At 35.3% G+C, this 13461-nt stretch overlaps 1 protein-coding gene across 1 annotated transcript in view; it reads right to left on the reverse strand.

Annotated features, from left to right (window-relative positions):
• Positions 1-13461, reverse strand: part of UBE2D2 (ubiquitin conjugating enzyme E2 D2) — a 39734-nt gene that overhangs the window by 25118 nt on the left and 1155 nt on the right. The window lies entirely within an intron of this gene.

The following is a 13461-nucleotide window of genomic DNA, read 5'->3' on the forward strand; positions in this document are numbered from 1 at the left end:
GGACTAGTTGAAACGCAGTCCAAACTGATCTACAGATTCCATGCAATCTCCAGCAAAACTCCACCGCCCCCCCCATTCTTCTTCTTTTTTTTACAGAAATGACAAGTTGATCCTGAAATTCATATGAGAATGCAAGGGACCCTAACAGCCACAATTCTGGAAAAGAACAAACAAAACTGGAAGACTCACACTTCCTGATTTTAAAACTTAAAACAAAGCTATAGTATTCAAGACAGTATGATATTGGTATAAGGACAGACATATAGGTCAAGAGAATAGAACTGAGTGTCTGGAAATAAACCCATACATCTACGGCCAATTGTTTTTTGACACAGCTGCCAAACAATTCAATGGAGAGAAAGAAGTCTTTTCAATATAAATGCTGCTATGATAACTGGATATTCATATGCAAAAGATGAACTTAGACCCCTACACCACCATATACAAAAATAAACTTAAAATGGATCAAAGCCCACCATCTCACACCCATCAAGATGACTACTATAAAAACAAAACAAAACCCTAAACAAAAAACAAGAACAGAAAATAACAAGGATTGGTGAGGATGTGGAGAACCTGGAACCCTTGTGTGCTCTGTTGGTGGGCATGTAAAATGGTACAGCCACTGCTGGTGGGCATGTAAAATGGTATAGCCACAGTACGGCAATTTCTCAAAAAACTAAGAATACGATTACCACATGATCTGGTAATTCAACTTCTAGGTCTATATCCAAAATAACTGAAAGCAGGGTCTCAAAGAGAATTTACACATTCATGTTCATAGCAGCATTATTCAGAATAACTGAAAGTGTAAACAACCCAAGTGTCATCAGCAGATGAATGGATAGGCAAAGTGTGATATATACATACAATGGAATACTATTAGCTTTAAAAAGGAAATTCTCACGACATGGATGAAACTTGAGGACACTGAGCTAAGTGAAATAAGTCAGTCACAAAAAGATACATACTGTATGATTACACTTATATGAGAAACCTAGTCAAAATCAGAGACAGAAAGTAGAATGGTCATTCCTGAGGACTGAGGAAAGAGAGGATGGGAAATTAATTGTTTAACAGGTAAAGAGTTTCAGTTTTGAAAGAGGAAAAGAGTTCCAGAGATAGATGGTGGTAATGGTTGCAAAACAATATGAATGTACTTAATACCACTGAACTGTATATTTAAAAATGGTTAAGATGTGTTTTACAACAATTTTAAAAATGGGGGGGGGATAGATCTAAATAAAATCAAATATCTAAATGTAACAGTTCTCCACAGAGGATATAAAGATGGTCAATGAGCATATGAAGAGATGCTCAACATCATTTAGTCTTCAGAGAAATGCAAATCATAACCACGATGATATAACACTTAACACCTACTAGGAAAGCTGTATCAAAATAATAAAGTAACGAGCACTAGTGAGAAGGGGAAGAAACTGGAACCCTCATACATTGCTGGTGGGAATGTAAAATAGGACAGCTGGTCTGGAAGTCTGGTGGGTCTTCAAAAGGTTAAAATTAAGAGTTACCACATGTCCCAGCATTTGCACTCTTAGATATATATATCCAAGAGGAATGAAAACATACGATAAAACAAAATTTTTAAAATAAATGTCCATAGACGTATTATTTAAATAGTTAAAAAAGGGGGAAACAACCCAAATGCCCATCAAGTGATGAATGGAAAAAGGAAATGTTGTATAACCATACGATGGAATATTATTCAGCCATAACAAGGAATTAAGTGCAGATACATATAACAACTTGGCTGAACCTTATTAGACAAAAGAAGTCAGACATAAATGGTTACATGTTACGTAATTCCATTTATATGAAATGGTCAGACTAGGCAATTTCATACAGATTGGGGTGGGAGTAGGGTGGGGAAGACCAGTCTAGGAAGTGCAACATTCAATAATAGTTTTAAAAAAAGGAGAACAGAGAAAATTAAGTTTATGAAACCATGGGAAAAAAGTGATTCAAGGAAATTTCTCACAACTTCAGAACATGAATTTCTGGCTCAAAAGGACAAACTGAATGTTGAGCAAAATAAATGAAAATAGACCTATACTACTACATCATGAAATTTTACAATAAAGAATACCTACAAATTTCCAGAAATGAAACTAGTCACATATGTAAGATCAGGAATCAGAGTGGTTTGGGACTGAACAGCACTACCGGAAGCTAGAAGACTATGAAAATACCGACTACAGAAGTAAAAAGAGCACTATACTGGTGGTCCTATCTCAGGCTCTAAGGTTAGAGACCAAATCACCTTCATGGTCCTGCCTAGGAAACTGATAGCTAGCTCCTTTCCAAAAGCCAATAAACGCTGTTAGCTTCAAGCTGTTCCTTAGCCTGAAAAATTTTCTTAACCTTTTATCAATGTTGCATGTGACCTCAGATAATTTAATTTCCGCATCAAACTAGAATCAACAACAGAACTAAAATAAGACATATATTACTGAAAAAAATAAGTACTGCATAAGCATGCTTTGGGATTGTCACTATAAGTTAAAACAGATTTTATTTATTAGAAGTTTGTCCTATAGTGATGAAAATAAAAGGTTTATTCAAACTTTTGTCTTAAACCAATTTAATCTGTCTTATCATGGCAATTCACAATTTTAAAAAGAACTCACAAACATGTATGATATACTGGTAAGCTCAATAATTTCAAAGTAAATTTTATTATCTCTAGTCAACAAACGTGAAGCACAATAATTAAAGAGCCAAGTAACCTTCTGAAAGACAGGAATCTGGCCTATTACTAAACTCGGTGAAAATATATTATTGCTTTGATGCAATACATGAAATAAGGGAGGTTATACAAGCAATTCCACATCACCCACAACAATATAATCCTTATCAAAACATGAATATTTCTAAATATGCAAAGACACCAAACTCATTAGTAATCAAAAAAGGCCATCGTTCCTACTAAACTTTAACACTAAAAGCTAAATTAGGTAGGTTTGAATCTTAAGCTAAGCAGTAAGTACATAGGTGTTAGCCATATCAGTGCCTAAAACTTTTTTTATATATAACATAGGTAATAATAAAAGATAAATTTCGAAACTCCAGCTATTTTTAGGGATGGAGACTAGTTTACATAAGTTACTAGTTACTAAAATTGTCTCAGAGTAACACTAAACTAAAATTATGGTCTTGGTTTTCTCCAAGAATGGGCTATAGCAAATGCCATATTCCCTAACTTAGAAAAGTACTATGTGGTCATGATCATTGGGTTGAATTTCTACCTGCTTTAAGTAATATTCTACAATGACTAGCACTATTGCTTTAAATAGTTTTTTTCTAATTATTTGTGTCAAGTAAGTCCTTTATTTTACTTTGTTTTTTAGAAATGGTGAGGACGTCCACAGAGGGAGGGCATGACCCAGTTCAGGATGTCCAAGTTAAGACAGTTAAGAAGGGGATCCCTAGGAGAGGTGGGGAGCAAGAATGGTATTTATGCAGGAGAGCCACAGATATGGGAGGTTGATTATATACAGAAGAACTGATCAAAAGAGAAAATATATTAATAATAACAGAAGCAAGGATTTTCACTGTCAGAAATGGAATACCAATACTGAAAGGAAGAGATATAGGGTGAACCCTATGGTACTAGACTGGAATTAGAGAGACCAGTCTCTCTAATGGTTTTTGCAATTTAGAGAAAGAAGTAAATATACATGGAAATGTGTGTAGGTATGTGCATAGATACATACATATATGCCATAGTTATATCCACTCATTGCACTGAGAAAGCTTGGAGACAATGAGATTCCAAGAGCAGTGAATACACCTAGCATCCAGATATTGGTTTCTATATACCATTCTCCACTAAAAAGAACTTGGGATCCTTGGAAAATAGATGATTACAGGGCTAAAGCAGAAGTAGAAGAAAAGCCAGAAACATCTTGCTGTGCCAGAACATAAAGAAGCGTTCAAAGAATGATGGTGAGAAAAAAAGCAAGTCTGAGACAATGAGAGCATTAAAATAAATGGTAACAGGAAATCGTGAGTCCATACAAATATAAATTTAAAAAGGAATTAAAAAATTTTTAAGAACCAGTGTGGTACCCAGGCTCCAATATAGTTCCTAATGAGCTTAGACTCCTGGTATTCACACCCTTGTGTAGTCCTCGCTCCCACACTGTACTAGGGATGGTCTGTGAGCCCAAAAGAATATGGCAGAAGTCTTGGTGTGTCACTTCTGAGATGAGGTTATAAAAGGTACCATGGGCTTTCATTTGGTTGCTCTATTGTCTCGGATTACTCTGAGGGAAGCCAGTTGCTGTGTCTTAAGCATACGTAGGCAGTCCTTTGGAGACCCACTGTGGGTGGGTGGGGTTGGGGGAATGAGTCCCTTCGTCTAACAACCCCCCAAGGAACTGCCAACAACCATGAAAGTGAGCTTGGATGAGGATCCTATAGCCTTTAGAGAACTGCAGCCCCAGGCAGCAACCTCAAAAGAGACTATGAGCCAGAACCACCTCTGCTATAAGCCATTCTCAGATTCCTGATATTCAGAAGTTATGTGATAAGGTGTTTTAAGCAGCTAAATTTTGGGGTATTTTTCTATGCGGCAATAGATAAATAACATAAACAGGATAAATATATTTTCTCAAAGTGTCTCCCAATGAATTACTTATTATAAAAGGAAAAAGAATAACTCTATAGTAGGGAACCCTGGTAGACATCACCGTAGTGAAATGATATAAGTGAAAATTCTCGGTAATGGGTCCAAGTGAAACTGCTTACCACCTGACAGGATGTAATGAAAAGAATCTAACCAAAATCACATACCACTTGATAGATGCAAAGGGGGGAACACAGCACTGCTACTATGACATTTCTGTCAAAGATATATGGCTTAAATCTGATCGTTAAAAAACATAAGACAAACCCAAGCTGAAGGACGTTCTGCAAAATAACTGGACTATGATCTTTAAGTGTCGATCGAGGACATAAAACCAAAGAAAGACTAAGGAACTGAAAAAGACTAAACATAGATAACTAAATGCAAGTTAACTCTGGACTGGATCTTTTCCTATAAAGACATTATTGGAACAACTGACGAAACTTGAATGGAGTCTGAAGATTAGATTGTAGTATGATCTCAATGGAAATTTACTAATTTTGATGGTTGTATTGTGATTATGTGGTTATATTATGCTTACATAGCAGAATGTCCTTGTTTTTAAGAAATACACATTAAAGTACTTGTGGTTGATGAGGCATCATGCTGACAAACTTTGAATGGTTAAAGAAAAAATGTTCTAAGTATTGTATTTGCAACTTTTCTGTAGGGTTGAGACTGTTTCAAAATTTTAGAAAGTTTAAAAAAGACAAAAACAGAAAAGCCCAAAGGCAATTACAACAGTCACTTTACTAGAATTTGGTGATTAGATGGTATATTGGACTGAATGGTCCCCAAAAAGATATATGGTACACCTTAATTCCTGGAACCTGTGAATGTTACCTTATTTAGAAAAAGGGTCTTTGTAGATGTAATTAAATTAAAGGTCTTGATAAGACCATCCTGGATTAACCGTGTGGGCTGTGAATTTAATATCAATTGTCCTTATAAGAGACAAAAGAGGAGAAGACACACACAGAAGAGAAGGTAGAAGATGAAGGCACAAATGGGAGTGATGTGGCCACAAACCAAAGAATCCAAGGAATGCTAACAGCCACCAGAAGCTGGAAGAGGAAAGGAAGGATTCTCCCACAAAGGTTCCAAAGGGAGTGTGGCCCTACCGATACACTGATTTTGGACTTCTGGCCTCCCAAACTGTGAGAGAATAAATTTCTGTTGTTTTAAACCATTCAGTTTTTAGTAACTTATTACAGTAGCCTTAAGAAACTAATAAAGATGGTATAAATAAAAGGACATTTAATCTAAAGAAAATCAATCACTCCCATTAGTATGCTATTATTTTAAGGACTCTAGTTCTAAACTGTGGCTTCTGTAAAACAACTCTGATTTAAAAAATGTCATCTGATATAAGCCCTTAAGAAGTTGGCAAAGGAATGCTATCACTTAGACTGGCATAATACTCTACATGTGGTAGGGGAAGCACTCAAATGACAGCAGCAGATACCTCTATTGCAAGATAATGTTTAAAAGAATTGTTTTTACTTCTAGACCAACAAAAACATCACATGTATTAGGACACATTTATTTGACAATATTTTGAAGCTGACTGAAGAAAAAAATTGGAATTCAGTCCCTTTTTCTACTTAGAAATATTATAAAGCATTACTTTTATGACATCGTTTTTTTTTGTTTGTTTTTTCTTTTCAGTTGGGGCAACAATGAAGTAAAATGTTAAAGCCACTTAACACTGACACTTAAGATTTTAAGATTCTACCAATCCCATGGGTCAACATTACTGGGCGGTTAAGCCACAGTGATAATATTAAAAACTACCTTTGATGTAGTCCATATTTTCTTTCTACTCATCCCCCACAGATTTGCAGGTTATGTAACACCATCTCCATTTTATAGACAAGGGAGCTGAGGCTAAAGAAAATCAGTGAAGTGACTCGTCTAAGGCCACAGGATTAGAACATGACTCAGTAAGGATGATGCTCCAAAATCCTACTATTTTTTCCCACCACACCACTTGCTGTTGGCATTTCCTGAATGTTGGCCAAAAATGAATGCCCACTAAGTGTCAGGCACTCAGGGACTATAAGCAACACGACAGAGACTATAACCAACATGACAGGGACTTCGGCCAAGAGAGCTCAGTCTAGAAGGGGAATAATCAATCATGTTCACATACTAAGAAAAGTTCTATAATGGAACCCTACTGCTTGCATGCCTGAGGCATACTTGACAGAGAAGGCATTTCTGTTGGGTCTCCAAGGATGAATAAAGGATTCAGAAGGAGAAGGGGATAGGATGAGAAGACATTCTCTGTAAAAGGAAAAGCACAAAGCTGAAAGAAAATGATTCTGAAAAGGATCCTTTAGAACTGTTTCAGTTACAGTAATATTTCTAATGATATATTAATATATATTATAGAAAAGGTACCAATATTTTTGTCCTAAATTTTCTCCATTTTTAATGTTTTTAATACATTTCTGCAGATTTAAAACAATAATTTGCCTCAAGAAACTTGCATATCGCAAAGTAAATGATATCCACTGTGTTCTGATACACAAACAGCACTTAACCATAGGCATTATTGTCTATTTAACTCCACTATCTCTTGTTTCTTGTTATAATTCAATATACATTTGAGAACTTAATCAAAGCTTACAATAAGCTAATTAAATATTTCTACTATACTAACCCATTCCCCATGGATTTATAGCTAGAATACAGAAGTTTTAAATAAAAATCAGAGTCCTTTGATTCTTAAGGCCCAATAAGTCAGATAATTTTGAAACAAACATGAGCCAAAGCTGATCTGTCTATGAAACAACAATGCTGGTACTATCCTAACTACACGAATATTGAAAATCTGCAGTATGCTATCTTTCTTTTGCTACAATGCACCTGTCTGCAAACAATTTTCATACTGTACTATAATAAAAACAATATACAGTAATACATTTAATGCAGCACCTGAAGATCCCTTTTATTACATAAGAAAAACACAATTCTTAGTGTTTATTATTTTAGAACAAAATGACAATGATGTTCCATTTTAATATAATTTGTTTTTAAGTAATTTACTCAATTCTATGCTTGCGATATTTTGGCTATATATTTTAATTCATTTACCTGGTATCATTGGTGCTATTAATTCTAATCCAGGTGTGCATTATTTCATGAACTTGTTTGCATCCAACAATATTAGTAGTATGAAAGGTATTCTAATATGAGGATGGAGACAGTAGATTATCACAAGCTAAGGGAAACAGCTGCGAACCATGTTAATTGCTACAAAAGTTAAAACCCAAGGTATCCACTGAATTTTGGCAATTAAGTAATCATAAGTGATCTCACTAAACAGTCCAGAAGAATGAATAGACTATTCTTTCAAGAATTTTGGCACTGCAATGCCAGAAATGGGAGGGGAAGAGAAGGGGAAGGTATTGGCTATAGTGGGGGAGAGGGATTAAAAAAATGTTTAGAAAGGCAATCCTAAATAACTTTGGATGCTGAGGGAAATTAGTAGAGAACAGACTGGAACTAGGAGAGCAGAGACAATTTCTGGAAAGCAAATGCCTGGCAGAAAGAAAAAATAAGATGGAAAGCAAAAGCGAGCCTGGCAAAGGTAAAAGTATAGCTTCTCCAGAGACATGAGGAAGAAGAGTGATGACTAAGGCAAATTGGAGCAATGGCTGGCTCTATAGTCAAGATGGCATGCATCTGAATCCTGGCTCTTCCTACTATAAACACATAATCATAGGCAAGTTTGTTTACTTCTCCAAGTCTCTGTTTTCTCATCTAACCAGGGAGAACAGAATTCTCATAGGGTTGTTCAGAAGATTCAGTAATTCTGATACAAAGTGAGTACTCTAAACATGGTAGCTGTGGGGTTTTGTTGTTTTTGTTTTGAAAGGCCTCAAAAGGAAATCTAAAGAATTCATACATAAGATTTTTATTTTCTCTATAAAATAGGTGATTGCATCACCTACTGAGAGTAAACAGAGTGTTTAAAGAGGTAGGAGGGTTACTCCTAATGTTTTGGAGAGATTAAAAACCCATTGGACTCTGATAAAAGATAGAGGACAGAACATGCAAAATATGCATAGTTTTAAGGGAATTATACACACCTTTCCAACAACAGATGTTGAGGAAAAGATCTTCTGGTTCCAGGACAGAGTTTTAAATATCCAATTGTATTAACAAAAAATAATTGCATCCTCTAGATTTACATATCAATAGCCATATAAGGGTAGGGGTATATGGCCTGCCAGAAAGACTCTGGACACAACTAGGCAAGAAATCCAGGTTCTTGATCTAGCCCTACTAACTCACATAGCCTTTTCAGAAAGTAGCTCCAAGATATGTTGCAGTGCTAACATTTTATGGTTCTATTATTTGAAATCTCAACTAACTACAGACAAAAGAACAAACAGCACTTTTTTCCCCAATGTTGTTAACTATGATTCTGAAGGTTAGCCTACAAACCTCACCACCAAGACTTTATTTCTACAGGAAAAAAAAGGTGAGTGCTTCTGCATTTCTGGGATGAGGCTGCAGAGGTTCCTGGCAGCATCAGGCATGAGTCAGGTATTCCAATCCTGTAACTGCCTAGGATATTTTAGCGGCTCTTTCTCTCTCTAAACTAAAATATCTCTCTCTAAACTAAAATTGGACTTTGTCAACACCTCCTCTTTGTCAATCAACAGTACAGTAATACATACAGGAGACTTTAAAGAAAACCTAGATTTATTAATAGTTATTCTTCAATGATGACTGTTTAAATTACATGTAAAAAGCAACCTGGTAGAGGCAAAGAAAGTTTCTCAATTCAACAAATCTTTTGTAAAGCAAATCGTCCTTTTCTAATAATAAAAAAAAAAACTTTCCAGAGATTTCAAGAAGCTTATCTTTTGGATTAAGAAGGTAGGTATATCTGCTTTCCAAGACAGAACTAATCCAAACAGCCATCTTCAGCCTATTATTCATTATACTAAAGTTCCCAGCACACCACAGGACTATTTGTTAATTTGTTTACTCATTTTGACTGGAATTCACTCAATCTTTACCTCTGATAATGTAATGTACGGTATCACACTTCTAGCATAGCATCATAAAGTAATCTTTTTTAAATTTAGTAAATTTGTTAGTGTTACAACTCCTTTCCCATAGCCTTAAGAATCACCCTTTGGTAATTTCCCAATCTTAGACATGTTGAAAGTATGCAGTCTAGAGGAAAATGATTCATAACATGAACACATCACAATGAAGTTAAGAATAAGATGTAAACTTCTACTGTGGGATAGGTGCATCTACTAAATTGGCCTTCCCTACAACCTCACACATAACCATATAAACTTCAGGAAATACATTAATTAGAAGTTTACATAAAACTCCCTAATCTTGCCCATCTACATAAATCAATACTTTGAAACTTTTAAATATAGAAAATATGGTTTAAGTGATTTAATCCTTACACTCTGATTTACTTAATGAACCTTAATCTTTTGTTATTTCTAATTCACATATTAAACTGGTGCCTACCAACCTACCAAAACTGTTTTTCACCCTAAATTCATTGCCAAAAATCTGGATTTGCGGCTTCCTTTTTTTGAAAAAGAAAGAAGAGGAGAGGAGAAAAGAAAAAAGAGAGAAGAGAAGAGAAGAGAAGAGAAGAGAAGAGAAGAGAAGAGAAGAGAAAAAAGAAAAGAAGACCTGGCAACATTAAGCCCACAGATCCTGGCAACAGCAACATTTGGTGAGAGCTGGGTAGCAGCTGCCCTCTTCTGATAGCACAGCAATTTCTAGGACCCTCCCCCCGCATTCTCTTTGCTCACTTTGGTTACCTGACTGGCCTTTATAATCATCAGTTTGAAATATTTATTTCACTAAGAACTGTATTTATTATCTCGAGGGGACTTAAAAGAAGATAGCCATAAAAATATCATAGTTACAGAGAACAAACTGATCATCGCCAGATAGGAGAGCAGTTATAGGATGTGTGTAAAGGTAAAAGGGATTAAAAATTACAAATAGCCAGTTATAACGTCACAGAGATGTAAAGTACAGCATAGAGAATACAGTCAATAATATTGCAATAACTATGTGTCAGATGAATACCAAACTTATTAGGGTGACCACTCTGTAAGGTAAATAAATGTCTAATTACTATGTTGTACACGTGAAACTAACATAAATATTGTATGTCAACTATAATTGGAAAATAAATTTTTAAAAAAAATTTCAAAAATCTTTATATAGAAATAGGCTAAATAAACTGATGATCCTGGCACTATAGCTATGTACGCCAAATGTTAACTACAACTAGCAGAATATCATTAGAGTTATAAAGCACTACTATTAAGAAAAGTGCTTTTAGTATCCTAACTTTGGTCTGTCTTCAACTCCTCAAAGAATCAAGATATTCGGCCTTTAACTGTTCTCAAGAATAAAGAAATTAACCCTGTATTTCAATATTATGGTACTGTAAGAGCACCAAAAAGCCTCCTTCACCTGTAAAACCAAAGTAAAGGAAAACAGGAAGCAAGTTAAAAAGGTCTCTGATCAGCCAGAGACCACAAAGTTCACAAAACACATGAAGCCCTCTTCACTCAGAGCCTACTGAATCTTATTTTAGACATAATTTTAATAAGCGCCGTGATCTGGTTTCCCAGCCCACAACAGATGAGATGCAGCCAACTGGAAAAGGGCCGGGGGTGGTGCTGCTAGAGGCAAACAGTCAAAGCACCAAAATTAAAGCTGAAGACCTATAAAATCAGAGGAAACCTCAAAACATGGCAGGTCGGGTAATCTATATAGATACAAACAATCCCAGAAGATCCCAATCCCTACAAAGAACTATATTGGATGTTCATAATGACCCTCTTTGGTATACTATGCTAAAGCATAGGTCAGGAGACTTTCAAGTGTTTATCAAAATAAAGTCCATCAAAAGCTTTTTCCAAAAAAGACATGGCATTGTCACATTGACAGAACACTATTTCCTTGTCAAAGAAACAAATTAATCAGTTCCTAAAGATGCCACATGTCAAATGTATTTATTCTTAACAAAATCTTATTAGAACCTAGATGCAGTAGTTCATATCTACGGTTGAGAAGGAATTAAAGTAGAACTTTTTTTTTTTTCAGAGAATGATAACTAGGAAGGTTCAAGACCAAGGTCAATTACATAAGCCAAGTAAATATTTTGGGGATTCCAATGTAGATATATTACTAGGGCTGAGGATATGATAGGATTGGTGATATCCATACCTAGGTAAGTCTGCATTCAACTTAAAATTGGAATCAGAAAGCTTGGGGGAAAAAATGATCTCACTTTTGTTTCTCAATCTTATTGACTAGTATACCAAAAATAAATTTTATTTTTCTAATCCTGGGCAGTCTCAAAGTGAAGCCATATTTTGAGGAGGGCTCTAGGTAATAAATGAGGGGGCAAAAAGGTTCATACTGAGTTTTTAAAGTTCAAATTATCATTATCTAAACTTGATTTCCCTTATTAAAATTTTTATGAGGGCACATTTTAGAGGAAATTTAGAGAATATGTAGTATTAAGAAACCATATTACTAGGTGTAAGTATGTTAGATTAAAATGCATGTTTTGAGCACTATTTCCCTCTCTGAAAAAAATTCCTGTAACCCATATCAATTAATGTAGAAATTAAAGGTTACATTTGTTGAGTATAAGTTATCATACACATTACACTCATTCTTCTTCAGGTTTAAAATAAGAGCACAATTTTCTACAGGAATAATCTCAGATTGTTAACTTCCCAATTACACTCTTTAAGAACCCAGAAACTCCTAAAAGCCTTAAAAATGCATATATAGTTTTACCTTGATGACCATTCCTCAGTGTGCTCCTGCCTCTTTAATGGTTCTTTAGGAAATCTTTGCTTAAAGTTCAAGCTTCGTTTAACAAATAACCTGCATCATTTCACTACAAGATTTACTCTGTCTAAATAAAGTCTGCCCTTTTTCATTGGTTAGAAATCAAGAGTGTCAAAAGAAATTGGTAAGGTTCTAACCTAATTTACAGTAACCATTGGGATTAATTTCACATTAAAGGTCTTAGATCAAGAAAGAAATGAAGACCAACTGCTGAGCTGAGGTGTTTAAACTGTCCACCAATTCACATTTTCACTGAGTTTAAGGCAAGGTGAAAATTGGTTCTCTTCCCCTTGCATCTCTGTTCCATTTTTCAAGACAGATAATCCCAGCCTCTACTTCTAAGTAGTTGGAGGTTTAATACAGCCAAGTAAAACACCATACAAAAATCACCAGTGGCACTTCCCCACTTCTAAAACAAAACATGTTCGTGAAAGGCATTTATGCAGTTACAATATTAGGGTGGAGACCCTAAATTTTAAGCCAAGACTATATTCTAGGAAAGGTATTAAGAAAACCTCAGTATAGATAACTAAAAGAATAACTCTTCATCTTAAAGAGTAAAGAAGTCCTTCCTAGTGGAAAAATCAAAATCCCTTCTAAATTAAAAGGATCTCCCTGAACATACCACCTAATTTAAGCTGTAAAAGTAAACTTTGTGTAATTTCTCTAGTGTTTTTCAATATTCAGGTTTCTACCTTTACCCATGCCAATTTAACAGCTCTTCTATTAGATCCATTCCAGCTAAACTACTGAGTGTTTCTGACTACATTTGGCAATCTCAAGGAATAAAACGTCTCTCCCTCTACTTTCCCCGCCCCCCAAGACTCATGGCTTTTTTTTTCCTTCTAAACTTCCTACTCTAACAGTTTCTGGACCAATAGAGTGGACTTAAGTGTGAGGCCACCAAGAGGTGAGTGCACGCCAGAAACACTTATGTA

Source organism: Rousettus aegyptiacus, unplaced genomic scaffold (genome assembly GCF_014176215.1).
Source record: "Rousettus aegyptiacus isolate mRouAeg1 unplaced genomic scaffold, mRouAeg1.p scaffold_m13_p_7, whole genome shotgun sequence".
Lineage (NCBI taxonomy): Eukaryota > Metazoa > Chordata > Mammalia > Chiroptera > Pteropodidae > Rousettus > Rousettus aegyptiacus.